The 14,440-nt window shown below is 39.2% G+C and overlaps 1 non-coding gene across 1 annotated transcript; it reads left to right on the top strand.

The window, feature by feature from the left end:
• The first annotated feature begins 11,553 nt into the window (after positions 1–11,553).
• LOC149821024 (small nucleolar RNA R71) lies at positions 11,554–11,656 on the top strand. Its single transcript, XR_016426940.1, has one exon. It is a non-coding gene; the product is annotated as a small nucleolar RNA R71 (small nucleolar RNA).
• The last annotated feature ends 2,784 nt before the right edge of the window (positions 11,657–14,440 follow it).

Below are 14,440 nucleotides of genomic sequence, written 5' to 3'. Positions count from 1 at the left end.
GTACTACCTCGGTCCAGTAGACGAGCTCTGAAGGAGTAGCATTGGTTGGAGTCCGAATGGTGGTTCGGTATGCCCAAAGTGCATCGTGCATTTTCTCGTGCCAATCGCGACCTGTTTCCACTGTTCTTTCCAGAATGCGGATCAAAATTTTATTGGTGGCTTCTGCCTGTCCATTTCCTTGAGGATAATAAGGAGCTGAGAAGTGGTGATGAATCCTGAACTTCGAGCAGAAAGTTTTCATCTTCTCATTCTTGAAATGGCTGCCATTGTCTGACACAATATCATGCGGGACGCTGGTTGATATTTTGAAATGATCTTTTTAAAACAATTATTTTCAATAAAACTTTGGAAAATCGTCAACCAAAAATATAAAAACCGACTTTCCACAAAGTGGTAAGTACGAGTCGAATCCTCAGGGAACAGGAATTAATCACAATATTTCTAGAAAATTCAATTTATTAATGACAAATGTCAATCTACAATTATAAAGTTAATCCAACTACAAATAATCACTAAAAGGAAAATAAACAAGCACTCAGTCTTCTGTTCCACACCAAGGGTCTTTCCGTCTTTTCGCCAATTAGAGAATCTTTGCACTTGGACAATAACCCTGGAAACTAAATATGCTTTTCACCTAAAAATGCAGAAAATACAAAATTAGTATTCTATTCTAACAATGCAAACAATAACTAAAACTAGTTCTAATTTTACAAAAATAATAAAATAAATGCTACTTTTCAAACAAAAATTAAATAAAATACTAAATTAATTCTAAAATTAACCAAATTACTTCTACTAATGCTGTATGATGATTATGCAACTCCTAAAATGCAGAAACTACTGAAAACAAGCCTAAAATGCCGAAACTAAGAAAATTACGAAACTGCCCCTAACTAGTGTAAAATAGCTTTCTGACAGTTTATCGAAAAACCACTGTTTGACAAAGCAAACGAGGTCTGATTTTCTCGAAATTTGTTCTGTTCTGCAACTGACAGATTAAACAAACTGAAAGTTTTTACAGAATTGAAAAACAGTATCTAGAACTCCAGATATAAGCGTTTCAAATCTGGGAAAAATCAGGTTATCGCAAGTCCTGTAATTTGAAATCCAGAAAAAGCGGTTTTCGCAAAACGCTTAAAAATCAGACCAAATCAACTCCGAATGAGCTGAAATTTGGTCTGCAGTCAAATAACACGTCAGAAAAGTGAATAGAATAATTTTTTTTGGAAAACACAGAATTTTTGCACAGAAAATAATGCTGGTGCGACAGGGCAAAAATCTGGTTTTTATTTGAGTGTACTATTCACTTTATGAATCTATTTTAACACTCTAAAAGACAAATCAAACCTAATGCAATCTAAATGACACTGTATAACAGTGTATATGCAGATGACTATTATGAATACGCTAAATGCACGACGAACAAAACACGATAAGCAAATTATGACTAGAACTACGTTAACTAACAATGCAAATGCACTTATGCTAAACAATAAAATGCAATCCGACTACTAAATTAAACAATATCTAATTACCAATTCAAACAATCATAAACACATTTCACACATATGAAACAAATACGATATCCGCACACACACTTCTCCACTAAAACTAACTTAGATAAATAAACTAATTAGTATAAAAATCAACATAAATAATACTAAATGAAATTAGTTCACTAAAGAACAAAGGCTAAGGTTAGGGTTCACTCGGTTAACTCAACTAGGCTCGGTTTTGACTTAGATAGGTTCGGGTTGGTTTGGGAGAACTCGGGTTGGATTAGGTAGGCTCGAGCTATGTTTGACTCGACTCGGGCTAGTATGGACTTGGTTTAGGTTTGACCTAACTAGTTGGGTTCGGTTTTGAGTTGACTTAGTTAACTAGGTTCGGTTGACTTAAGTGGACTCGGTTTGCCTTGGATAGGGTTGGGTTAACTTGGCTAAGGTTGACTCAACTTGGTTTAACCTAGGTTAGGTTTGACTTAGACTAGGGTTGACTCGACCTAGGCTCGGTTTGGACTCACCCTGGGTTAGACTAAAACGTGACTCGAGTTAGGTCTTGGTCTTTGACTTAGGCTTATTAAGACTAGGTTGAACTCGGTTTAGGGTTGACTTCGTCAACTAAGCTCGGTTTGAGTTAGGTAGGTTGGGATAGGCTCGAATGGGATAAGGTAAGCTCGGTTGACTCAACTTGGTTTAGACTAAGGTTTGACTCGAGTTAGGTCTAGGTCTTTGACTAGGCTCGAGTTGTGTTTGACTTGGGCTAGGGTTCAAGTTGACTTGGACACAAGACACACCTAACTAAGTCAACTAGGTTAACTCGGTTAGGGTAGGTTTCAATAGGTGGACTAAGCTTGACTAGGGTTAACTTAGTCAACTGAGGTCGGTTAGAAGGATAGGCACCCAATAAAAATTCAAAGATAATTTTGGAAATGGAGAAGTCCCAAAATCGTCCTTCTAATGGGGAGTTACAATCTTAATGAGCTTTTAAATCCAATTGGGAAACATGGATCAATGCAATTTCCAAAACCAAGGTGAGGGAAAGCCTTTAATTGCAATTAATTCCTTTTTGAGAAGCCAAACCGTCCAACCTAGATAGTCACACGATTTTGGCTTTCCAACCAAGAATTTAATTGCAATTATTTCTTTCTTGAACTCATAAACACCTACTTTGGAAATTTAATTGATTTTCAAATTGGCTTTTCAAATCTCAATTTGTAACTCCCTATTAATAGGCAATCAAGAATTAAATCCTTCTTTAAATACCCCACACGATTTTTGAAACTTAACTTTTTCCAAAAACTTTCCACATTTCAATGCATTAATTGCCTCTCTTCTCAAAAATCGTCAACTCTAAATTGGCTCTACTTGCTAAAAAGAATTAAATCTACCTAGGGAATAAAAGGAATTAAATGAAAAAAAACAATTTCCTAGGAGTTAATGCTAACCTAATTCCCAAAACCTACTTATTTAACCCCTAAAAACGGCTAGAAAAGAAAACCCTAATACATTGAACCTAGACACCTTCCTAACTCAATTAAAGACAATTAAGACTTGCTAAAAAATTCGACCAAGAGCTCAAGGGGAGCTCTAATGGCTGCCACCCCACCTTGGGGAAGAAGAAGATCCACACGAAAAATAAAAAATAAAAAATAAAATATAAATTAACAAAAAGCAATAAAACTAAATAACCACTATTTTGATAAAACTAAATTAGAAAATAATAAAAAGGACTCCTAATTACACAAATGCTAACAAGAACAGCACTATGATGGAATTAAAAACATGAAGAAAAGAAAACTTGATTTTTGTAATTTTCTTCACTAGACTCAAAACACAAAAACCGAAAATGACTAAAACAATTAGTTAAATCAATCCTAAAATAATGCAATGACTAACACAAGTTTATGCAACTGTTAACATACTAAACACACAGTAAACCACACGACTTACAAATCTAAACACACTTTTTACAAAAATGCAAAGATCTGCTAGAATATCTCTAGCCGATTTTTTTTTCTTTTTCAAAAGTAAAATCAAAACAAGACACAAGCACAACCCACGAATAAAATGAACTCAAATGAACTTTTTCTAGTGGGATTTTCAGCAAAACAACATAATCCACATGCTGAACAAAAAAAAAAAATCAAAACAAAGAAAAATATTTTTGTAAAAATTAAGAATCGGCTAGAAATAGTCTAGCCGATTTTTAGATTTTTGCTTTTCAAATGAAATCAAAAGCACAACTCACCACTCACCGACTAAGATGAATAAAAATGGATTATTTTCTAAATGGAGTTTCAGTAGAACAGACCCAAGAACACCTATGAGAAGTTTGAAGGATCGGCTAGATGAAGATCTAGCCGATTTTAATGAAAAGAATGAAAAATCTAAAAAAAAATCGATTTCAATGAATCAAACAAACACATAAACCTAATCTAACGTGCTGGACTATGCACGAAGTCTAATCTAAGGTTGAAATAAAAAGAAAACTAAGAAACACACAGAAAATAAAATAAAAAGAAAACCAACACCCAATTCGGTTTTATCTAGAAGAGAAGGAAGAAGAAGACCTACCTTTTGGAAGATCCGACGACCGGGGGGATGAAGAAGAGCGGACCGTGGCTGGAGATGGACGTCCTACGCAGTTCGAGAATGCTGTACTTTCACCAAAAAATGGAACCTTTGCAGCTGCTACACGTTGGAGATCCACCGACGATGGAATGTGAGTCGATTCTCGATCGGAGGGTGTAGAAAGCCGGATGGAGGTAGGGCCGGCTCACCTTGGTGGTGTGTTTCGCACTCCCGCCCAAGGTTAATGGTCTCCACCTCTGCTACACCTGCAAAAATACAGAAAAGTGGTGAAAAGACAGCAAGGAACAAGAAAGAAATGAAAAGAAAACACAAAGGGGATCGAAATATGCTTGGAAACCAAGCATAGGCCGGTCTTCAATGGCCAAAACGTGGAGGGCTGGAGGGGAAGAAGCTGCTGGAGTTAGATTCACTGCAAGGGACATCCAAACAAAGCCAAAGATAGGGCTGGAATGGGTGCCCCTCTCCTTTTAGACGATTTTGGCTCTTTTGGCCAATTTACAAAAACAGTGTTAAAATAAAAATATTTACTGGGTGCCTCTTTCTGCAGGGGGTTTTTAGAAAAAGTTTTTACAAAACTTAAGTGGGCTGGAGTTGGGTTAAATCCATACAATTTGGTCCAAATCCAAAGTCCAAATGGGCGTCTGGATCCAAATCTCTCAAATCGGATCCGATATTTGACCCGTTACACTGTAAATGCCATAATTCCTTCGTTTTAAGTCTGATTTTAGTGAAATTCAAACCCAAGCTCTATAATCATATTATGCACCTAAGTGTATGCTTTAAACCTATAGATGATGCATTTATGCAGTGAAAACATGTTAAGAACATGTGATATTGATGCATCATCAAATACCCCCATGCTAGAATAATTGCTAGTCCCTAGCAATACACTCTACCATGCTATAAAAATATGGACTACCCATTTAACATGAAAGCTCTTATTAAATACAATAAAATAAATAATAAAAAAAAACTAACTCACTTTCGTAGGAATCACGGTTGCATTTAGCGTATGCAACAAGCCCTTTAAACCCCTAGCTTACACTAGTGGACGAGTAAGGTCTCGTGCGGGTTTGCAGAGATGCTACCCACAAACATCAATGAAATGCTAAGATGATTTTTCAAAAATATGAGGCTCTTAAGAATGCAAATGGAACAAATATTTCATGTAATTGACATTCTCAAATCAAGTTTAAAAATCTCATGCCGCCACAATAAAAATTCTTTTCCTTCACTTTTCTAATATTATAGCTAGTTCATGATTTTTCTCTGAAAGTCAAGTATTCTCATGTTTTACTCATTTATTCTCACTTGTATATTTTCTGCACAGTAATACACATATAAGTCTAAGCAATGAAAATTTTCTCATTCAGCACATTCTTTTTCTTTCATTTTCACTCTTTTTTTTTTTCAACTTTTGATCTCTTGCGCATTCTTCTCATATGAGCACTATTTTGAATAGTCAGTTTTCGTGACCCTTGTAGCGAGCTTTGGGTCAGTGACTCCCAGACTGGCCAACCTTAGGGCACTAGATACAAAGTATCCCTCAGACTTAATTGCTCGAGTCACTAGACCTTCTATTCTAATAGTTTACGTATAGTCTGCCTCTCGTCATGTGTAATGTCTCTATCTCTTAGGCTTTCTATGCAGTCCATGTAACAAGCTTTCGAACCGGTGGCTCCCAAACCAGCTGGCTTTGGGGCACCAGGTGTAAAACACCCTTCAGATTCTACTTACTTGAACTACAAAGGCCACATATATCGACTTAGACAAGAAGATGATCTCCTTCGTTATCCTTTTCGTTAAGATACTCAAACACTTCATCTCGTGTCTGAGTTCCACTACTAGGATTCACGAAGACATCAACAACTAAACGTAGCTCTATTCTTTTAAACTCATTTTTCAAACACATCTTTCCATTGCTTATTTCTTTCAGAAAACATACTGTGCATACTTATACTAAAGTGATTCAAAATTTTCTAACAATCAAATACTATCGTTTCTTTGAATTTTCTCATAAACAACTACTCTATTTGACTCAGTTCAGAAAATAAATTTTTTTTTATGGGGCTTAAAAATTTATAAACTGTTAGATTATGCCAAAAACAATCATATATGCTACACTTTGTTCTCAAATGCCTACTTTGATTACCAGTCATACAAAAAATTTTGAAATTTTTGTGTGCCTGCATCTAAACCACCCCCCCATGCTTGAATGACACTGTCCCTAGTGGCATACAACATAAGTAAAAATGTAATGCACATGCACACTAAAAGACACTAACAAAACTATGGGAGAAAGGATAGATACAACCTGATTTGCTCTGAGCTTCTGAATTTGAATTTCATCTGATCTTTGAATTCTTTGAAAGCTCTTCTCTGTACCTGGTAATTGATACACTAAATGTTAAATTCATCCTGCATACATCAAAACACAAGTTAGCACATGTGAAATGAAATACTGAATAAAGAAAAACACTGCAATGAAAAATAATTTAATGTACATATGATACATCCCTCTGGTCGAATCCTCATGCCTTCGTGAGATGCACTATCTCACACTCACCATCCTGCAAGGCATCTGAAATGAAGGGCTTCAGTCTTTGCCCATTTACCTTGAATGTACCTTGGGTCATAGGATCGAATAATGTCACTGCTCCATGGGGAAATACTTATTTCACAATGTACGGGCCTGTCCATCTCGATCTCCACTTCCCTGGGAATAAATGCAAGCGAGAATTGTATAGCCACACTTTCTGATCTGGCTCAAACACTTTTCTGACAATATGCTTATCATGAAATGCTTTTGTGCGAGCTTTGTATAATTTGGCATTCTCATATGCATCATTCCTGAATTCCTCTAATTCTGAGAGCTGCAGTGCTCTCTCTTTGCCAGCCTGGGTGAGGTCAAAATTCAATTTCTTGATAGCCCAATACGCTCTATGCTCTAGCTCGACAGGAAGATGCCATGCTTTCCCGAATACAAGGCGATACGGGGACATACCAATGGGAGTCTTAAATGTCGTTCTATATGCCCAAAGTGCATCATCTAAGCGCTGAGACCAATCCTTGCGGTCCGGACGAACTGTCTTTTCTAAAATTCGCTTAATCTCCCTATTGGACACTTCAACCTGTCCACTAGTCTTCGGATGATATGGAGTGGTGAATCTATGATTGACAGATTATCTTCTCAGAAGAGAAGCTATCTGTACATTCCTAAAATGCTTGCCACCATCGCTAATCATCGCTCGTGGCACCCCAAAACGACTGAAAATGTTTTGCTTAATGAACTTAAGCACTACTCTGTGATCATTGGTCTTGGTTGCCACAACCTCGACCCACTTGGACACATAATCAACCACCACCCGAATGTATAAATTTCCGAATGAAGGCAAATGGTCCCATGAAATCAATGCCCCAAACATCAAAAATCTCGACTATCAAAATCGGAAGCAAGGGCATCATGTCCCTCTTGGACATGTTTCCAATCTGCTGACATCGGAGGCATCGCCTACAGAACTCATGAGCGTCCCTGTGGAGTGTGGGCCAATAAAATCCTGACTGCAAAACCTTTGCAGCCGTCTTCCTACTACTAAAATGCCCTCCACAGGCTAATTAATGGGAAAAATTCAGAATGGACTGGTACTCCTCCTCCGGAATAGATCTCCTAATGATCTGGTCTGCACAGTATTTGAACAACTCCGGTTCATCCCAATAATAGTGCCTCACCTGAGATAGGAATCTCTCACGCTCATTCTTGTTCCAATGCTCAGGTATCTGCCTCGAAACCAGATAGTTCACAATATCTGCAAACCAGGGTAACTGCGATGTACTGACTGACATGATCTGCTCATCGGGGAAAGAATCACTGATCGGCCTCTGATCATGCATGGTCTCCACGATCAGTCTGGAAAGATGGTCTGCTACTACATTTTCGCTTCCCTTCTTATCTCAAATCTCGAGATCAAACTCTTATAGTAGTAGGACCCAACGAATCAATCTTGGTTTGGTGTCTTTCTTATTCAACAAATATTTCAATGCAGAATGGTCAGAATAGACAACCACCTTTGAACCGAGTAAATAGGACCTGAATTTATCCAATGCAAAAACTACCGCAAGTAGCTCCTTCTCTGTCGTAGTATAATTCATCTGGGCATCAGACAGAGTTCTACTCGCATAGTAGATCACATAGGGTTTCCTATCAATGCGTTGTCCTAAAATGGCCCCCATAGCGTAATCAGATGCATCACACATAATCTCAAATGGAAGAGTCCAATCTGGAGGTCTCAAAATAGGTGCAGTAATCAAGGCCTCTTTGAGAATCTCAAAGGCCTTCATACAATCCTCACCGAAAACAAAGGGCTGGTCTTTCTCCAATAAAGTGCAGAGCGGTCGAGAGATTTTGCTGAAATCTTTTATGAACCGCCTGTAAAATCCCGCATGCCCTAAAATTGATCGAATCTGCCTCACAGAGGTGGGTGGAGTCAAACGGGAAATGGATTCCACCTTCGCTCTGTCAACCTCAATACCACGCTTGGACACAATGTGTCCTAGCACAATCCCCTCCTAAACCATAAAATGGCTCTTTTCCCAACTCAGGACGAGATTGGTCTCCGCACACCTACTCAGTACTCGAGCAAGTTTTTGGAGGCAATCTTCAAAAGAAGAGCCATACACTGAAAAGTCGTCCATAAAAACTTCCATCACATCATCAATCATGTCCGAGAAGATAGCAAGCATGCACCTCTGAAAAGTAGCCGGGGCATTACAGAGCCCAAACGACATACGTCTAAACGCGAAGGTGCCATAAGGACATGTAAATGTGGTCTTCTCCTAGTCATCAGGATGGACAACTACCTGATTGTATCCTGAATATCCATCTAGAAAGCAGTAGTAGCTCTGCCCTGCGAGTCTTTCTAAGATCTGATCAATGAATGGCAATGGGAAATGATCTTTCCTAGTTGCCACATTCAGCTTCCTATAATCGATGCAGACTCGCCATCCTGTAGTGGTCCTCATCGGAATTCTCTCACCCTTCTCGTTCTCAACCACAGCGAGTCCTGACTTCTTCGGCACAACCTGAATTGGACTGACCCACTGGCTATCAGAAATAGGGTAAATGATTCTGGCATCCAACCACTTCACCACCTCTTTCTTCACCACTTCCTTCATGTTGGGATTTAGCCTTCTCTGCATATCCCTAAATGGCTTGACTTCCTCATCACAATGGATTCTATGCATGCAGAATGAAGGATCAATCCCCTTCAGATCAGCAACTCCCCAGCCAATCGCTGCCTTGTGCTCTCGAAGAATAGTCAGCAATCTCTGTTCCTGCTCCTCAGTGAGCAAGGACGAGATGATCACATGCAGAGTCTCATCATCTCTGAGATAAGCATACTTGAGTGAATCTGGTAAGGGCTTCAGCTCAAGTTTCGGAGGTGACTCGATCGACAATTTGGCGGGGGTCTCCGCAAGTGGTGGAAGAGGCTCCCTGATTGCTCCCCAAGGTGGTCTCTCTGACGACACCCTAGCCACATCTACACTCTCTACACTACTATTCTTCTCTATATGGTACAGATCTAAAGAATCCTCAGTAATGTACAACTCGGGCTGCTCCTCCACTAACTCATGAGCAATATCTACATGAAAGCAGTCCATGTCTCCTGCTGAACCCATCGCGGCATTGAAAATATTCAACTTGACTTTCCGATTGCCGAACGAGAGATCCATGGCTCCGGTTCTACAATTGATGCACGCATTGGCAGTCGCCAAGAATGGTCTGCCTAAAATGATCAGAGTCTGGTGCTGGCTATCTACTCCTTCCATATCAAGAATAATGAAATCGACTGGAAAATAAAAGTCATCCACCTTAACTAGCACGTCCTCCAAGACACCTCTCGGTACCTTGACGGAACGATCTGCCAGTTGAAGTGTAATCGGAGTCGATCTCATCTCTCCTAGCCCGAAAGAATCAAAGAAATACCCGGGTAGAATGTTCATGCTTGCTCCAAGATCGAGCAATGCGCGTTCTATCCGGATATTCCCTATGGTACACGCAATGATAGGGGCTCCAGGGTCCTTGAGCTTTGGTGGTGTCTGATGCTGAAGTACTGAACTCACCTGCTCAGTCAAATGGACCCTGTTAGGAACTCTCTCTCTAGATTTACGCTTTTGCGTACATAGTTCCTTCAGGAATTTGGCATATGCCGGTACCTGCTGAATCGCATCGAGCAAAGGTAGGTTGATCTACACATGCTTGAAGATGTCAAGCATGTCCTGGATCTTCGCACCTTGCTTCCCTCTATAACCAGGAGACTCTAATGCTTTGGGATAAGGTGGTGGGGGAATATACTCTGTTGGCTCCTCCTCTTTGTGAGAAGGCTCACTCCTATCCTTCTTCTTCTCTGAGGATAAAGATATAGATGATGATGAAGATGATGATGGGGATGGGGATGATGGCTGAGCCGACGTAGGTGAAACAATGGTCTCTGGCTCCTCTATCCTCTCTCTACTCTCTCGCTCTCTGCTCTCGACGTGATACTCACGTCCACTCCTCAAGGCCATAACTGATTTAGCCTGCTGCTGTGTCTCGGTATGAAATAGGCCTCCAGTCATCTGGTCTTTACCCTTCGGGTTCATGACAGCCTGACTCGGCAATGTACCCTCGGGTCTCCTACTAATAGCCTCAGCTAACTGTCCCATTTGCGATTCTAACTTCGCAATGGACTGCGTATGCGAGCTCAAAATCTGGCTACACTTCTCGAAGGCGTTCTGATTAGAGGTTTTCACCTCTTGGAATGTCTGGAGAAGTCTCTCCTCAAAAGATGTCTGTGGGGCAGACTCCTGCGGAATTGGGGGAGTGACAGAAGAAGAAGAAGACTGAGAATAGTTTGGTCTTTGAAATGACTGAGTAAAAGATGGCTGCCGAACTGGCTGAGAGGATGTAGGCATCTGTGTGGAAGACTGTGGATTCTTCCATGAAAAATTGGGATGATTACGCCAACCCGGATTATTTGTCGATGAAAATGGGTTATTCGGCGGTCTGACGTAACCCTGAGCTGCCTGAACTTGTTCTTGAACAAATTCAGGGTACTGAGCTGCCGAAGGGCACTCAGTGATCTCGTGTGCCGGACTGGCACAAAGAGTACACACTTGTTGTGTAGTGGATGGTCCTGAGAGAAGCTGGTCCAGCTTCTGAGCAATCATGTCTACCTTGCACTGTAATGCAGTAGATGGACCAATCTCAAGAACACCAGCTTTCTTCTGAATGCTGGGTGTGGCTCTATCCGAATGAGAACTCGAAGCATGGTGGAGTGAATTCTCGGCTAATGTATCAAATAGCCTCCATGCTTCGTCCTCGCTTTTCAGCATGAATGTCCCTCCACACGAAGAGTCGATCATCTGACGATTCTTGTCAGACAATCCATCGTAGAAGCTCTGCACCAGTTGCCATTTCGGCACCTGATGATGGGGACATTTCCTGAGGAGATCCTTCATTCTCTCCCAGGTCTCATGAAAGCGCTCACCATCTAGCTCTGAAAAGCTAGTGATGGCTCTACGATATTGGTTCGTACGACCAATGGGAAAATATTTCCGAAGAAACTCATGTTGCAATTGATCCCATGACTCTATTTCTACAGAATCTAAGGACTTTAGCCAATACTTGGCTTTGTCCTTCAATGAGAAAGGGAATAGAGTCAATCTCAAAGAATCATCATCGAAATTCTGTATCTTTACTGTAGAACAGATTTCGAGGAATTCATCTAAATGCCGGTAGGGATCCTCATGACTAAGGCCATAAAAGGATGGAAGCATCTGAATAATGCTGGCCTTAATATCATAATGCGGCGCTCCTACATCGGGTCTCCGAATGCAGGATGCCTGAACATAATCTGTGGGAATGAAGTATTCCCGCAGAGGACGTGAATGAACTGGGGGTGGAGGTGGAGGATCCATGTCAGCCATTGTTGCCGAACTCCGATGAGAATGTAAAATTCTCTCTGGGTTGTCAACAAATGGGTGTAATGGGGTTCCTAGACCTTGTCGCCCCTGCATACACTGGTACTAAGACCAGATGTAAGCAAACGACCTAAATCTAAAAATAAAAATAAACTAACACAGGTACTAAAATGTAAATAACACAAAATAGACAACTACTAAACAAATATGCTATACTAATTATGTCAGAATGATCTAACTAAGTAAATGAAATAACAAATTAAACTACTCTAAAGTACTGAAAAGATAAATACAGGAAATCACAAACTAAGTTTTTCTAAAACCCACCTGTCTAATCGCTCCTTGCAGAATGAATTTCAAGTGAATCCTAGAAAGAACAGAACATGAATCCTATATTTACTAACTATGTTAATCCTATATTCACTTACTAATCCTACTAACTAAAAATAAAACAACTAATTAACTAACTAAAACAAATTAATAAATCAAACTCTAAGAAATAAAGTAATTAATTCGCCGTTCCCCGACAACGGCGCCAAAATTTGGTTGATATTTTGAAATGATCTTTTTAAAACAATTATTTTCAATAAAACTTTGAAAAATCGTCAACCAAAAATATAAAAACCGACTTTCCACAAAGTGGTAAGTACGAGTCGAATCCTCAGGGAATAGGAATTAATCATAATATTTCTAGAAAATTCAATTTATTAATGACAAATGTCAATCTACAATTATAAAGTTAATCCAACTACAATTAATCACTAAAAGGAAAATAAACAAGCACTCAGTCTTCTGCTCCACACCAAGGGTCTTTCCGTCTTTTCGCCAATTAGAGAGTCTTTGCACTTGGACAATAACCCTGGAAACTAAATATGCTTTTCACCTAAAAATGCAGAAAATACAAAATTAGTATTCTATTCTAACAATGCAAACAATAACTAAAACTAGTTCTAATTTTACAAAAATAATAAAATAAATGCTACTTTTCAAACAAAAATTAAATAAAATACTAAATTAATTCTAAAATTAACCAAATTACTTCTACTAATGCTGTATGATGATTATGCAACTCCTAAAATGCAGAAACTACTGAAAACAAGCCTAAAATGCCGAAACTAAGAAAATTACGAAACTGCCGCTAAATAGTGTAAAATAGCTTTCTGACAGGTTATCGGAAAACCACTGTTTGATAGGGCAAACGAGGTCTGATTTTCCCGAAATTTGTTCTGTTCTGCAACTGACAGATTAAACAAACTGACAGTTTTTACAGAATTTAAAAACAGTATCTGGAACTCCAGATATAAGCGTTTCAAATCTGGGAAAAATCAGGTTATCGCAAGTCCTGTAATTTGAAATCCAGAAAAAGCGGTTTTCGCAAAACGCTTAAAAATCAGACCAAATCAACTCCGAATGAGCTGAAATTTGGTCTGCAGTCAAATAACACGTCAGAAAAGTGAATAGAATAATTTTTTTTGGAAAACACAGAATTTTTGCACAGAAAATAATGCTGGTGCGACAGGGCAAAAATCTGGTTTTTATTTGAGTGTACTATTCACTTTATGAATCTATTTTAACACTCTAAAAGACAAATCAAACCTAATGCAATCTAAATGACACTGTATAACAGTGTATATGTAGATGACTATTATGAATACGCTAAATGCACGACGAACAAAACACGATAAGCAAATTATGACTAGAACTACGTTAACTAACAATGCAAATGCACTTATGCTAAACAATAAAATGCAATCCGACTACTAAGTTAAAGAATATCTAATTACCAATTCAAACAATCATAAACACATTTCACACATATGAAACAAATACGATATCCGCACACACACTTCTCCACTAAAACTAACTTAGATAAATAAACTAATTAGTATAAGAATCAACATAAATAATACTAAATGAAATTAGTTCACTAAAGAACAAAGGCTAAGGTTAGGGTTCACTCGGTTAACTCAACTAGGCTCGGTTTTGACTTAGATAGGTTCGGGTTGGTTTGGGAGAACTCGGGTTGGATTAGGTAGGCTCGAGCTATGTTTGACTCGACTCGGGCTAGTATGGACTTGGTTTAGGTTTGACCTAACTAGTTGGGTTCGGTTTTGAGTTGACTTAGTTAACTAGGTTCGGTTGACTTAAGTGGACTCGGTTTGCCTTGGATAAGGTTGGGTTAACTTGGCTAAGGTTGACTCAACTTGGTTTAACCTAGGTTAGGTTTGACTTAGACTAGGGTTGACTCGACCTAGGCTCGATTTGGACTCACCCTGGGTTAGACTAAAACGTGACTCGGGTTAGGTCTTGGTCTTTGACTTAGGCTTATTAAGACTAGGTTGAACTCGGTTTAGGGTTGACTTCATCAACTAAGCTCGGTTTGAGTT

This window comes from Nuphar pumila, chromosome 12, assembly GCF_984573655.1.
Source record: "Nuphar pumila chromosome 12, dmNupPumi1.hap1.1, whole genome shotgun sequence".
NCBI classification, from domain to species: Eukaryota; Viridiplantae; Streptophyta; class Magnoliopsida; order Nymphaeales; family Nymphaeaceae; genus Nuphar; species Nuphar pumila.
The sequence above is the reverse complement of the archived record's forward strand: the minus strand, read 5'-3'. Positions and strand labels throughout refer to the sequence as shown.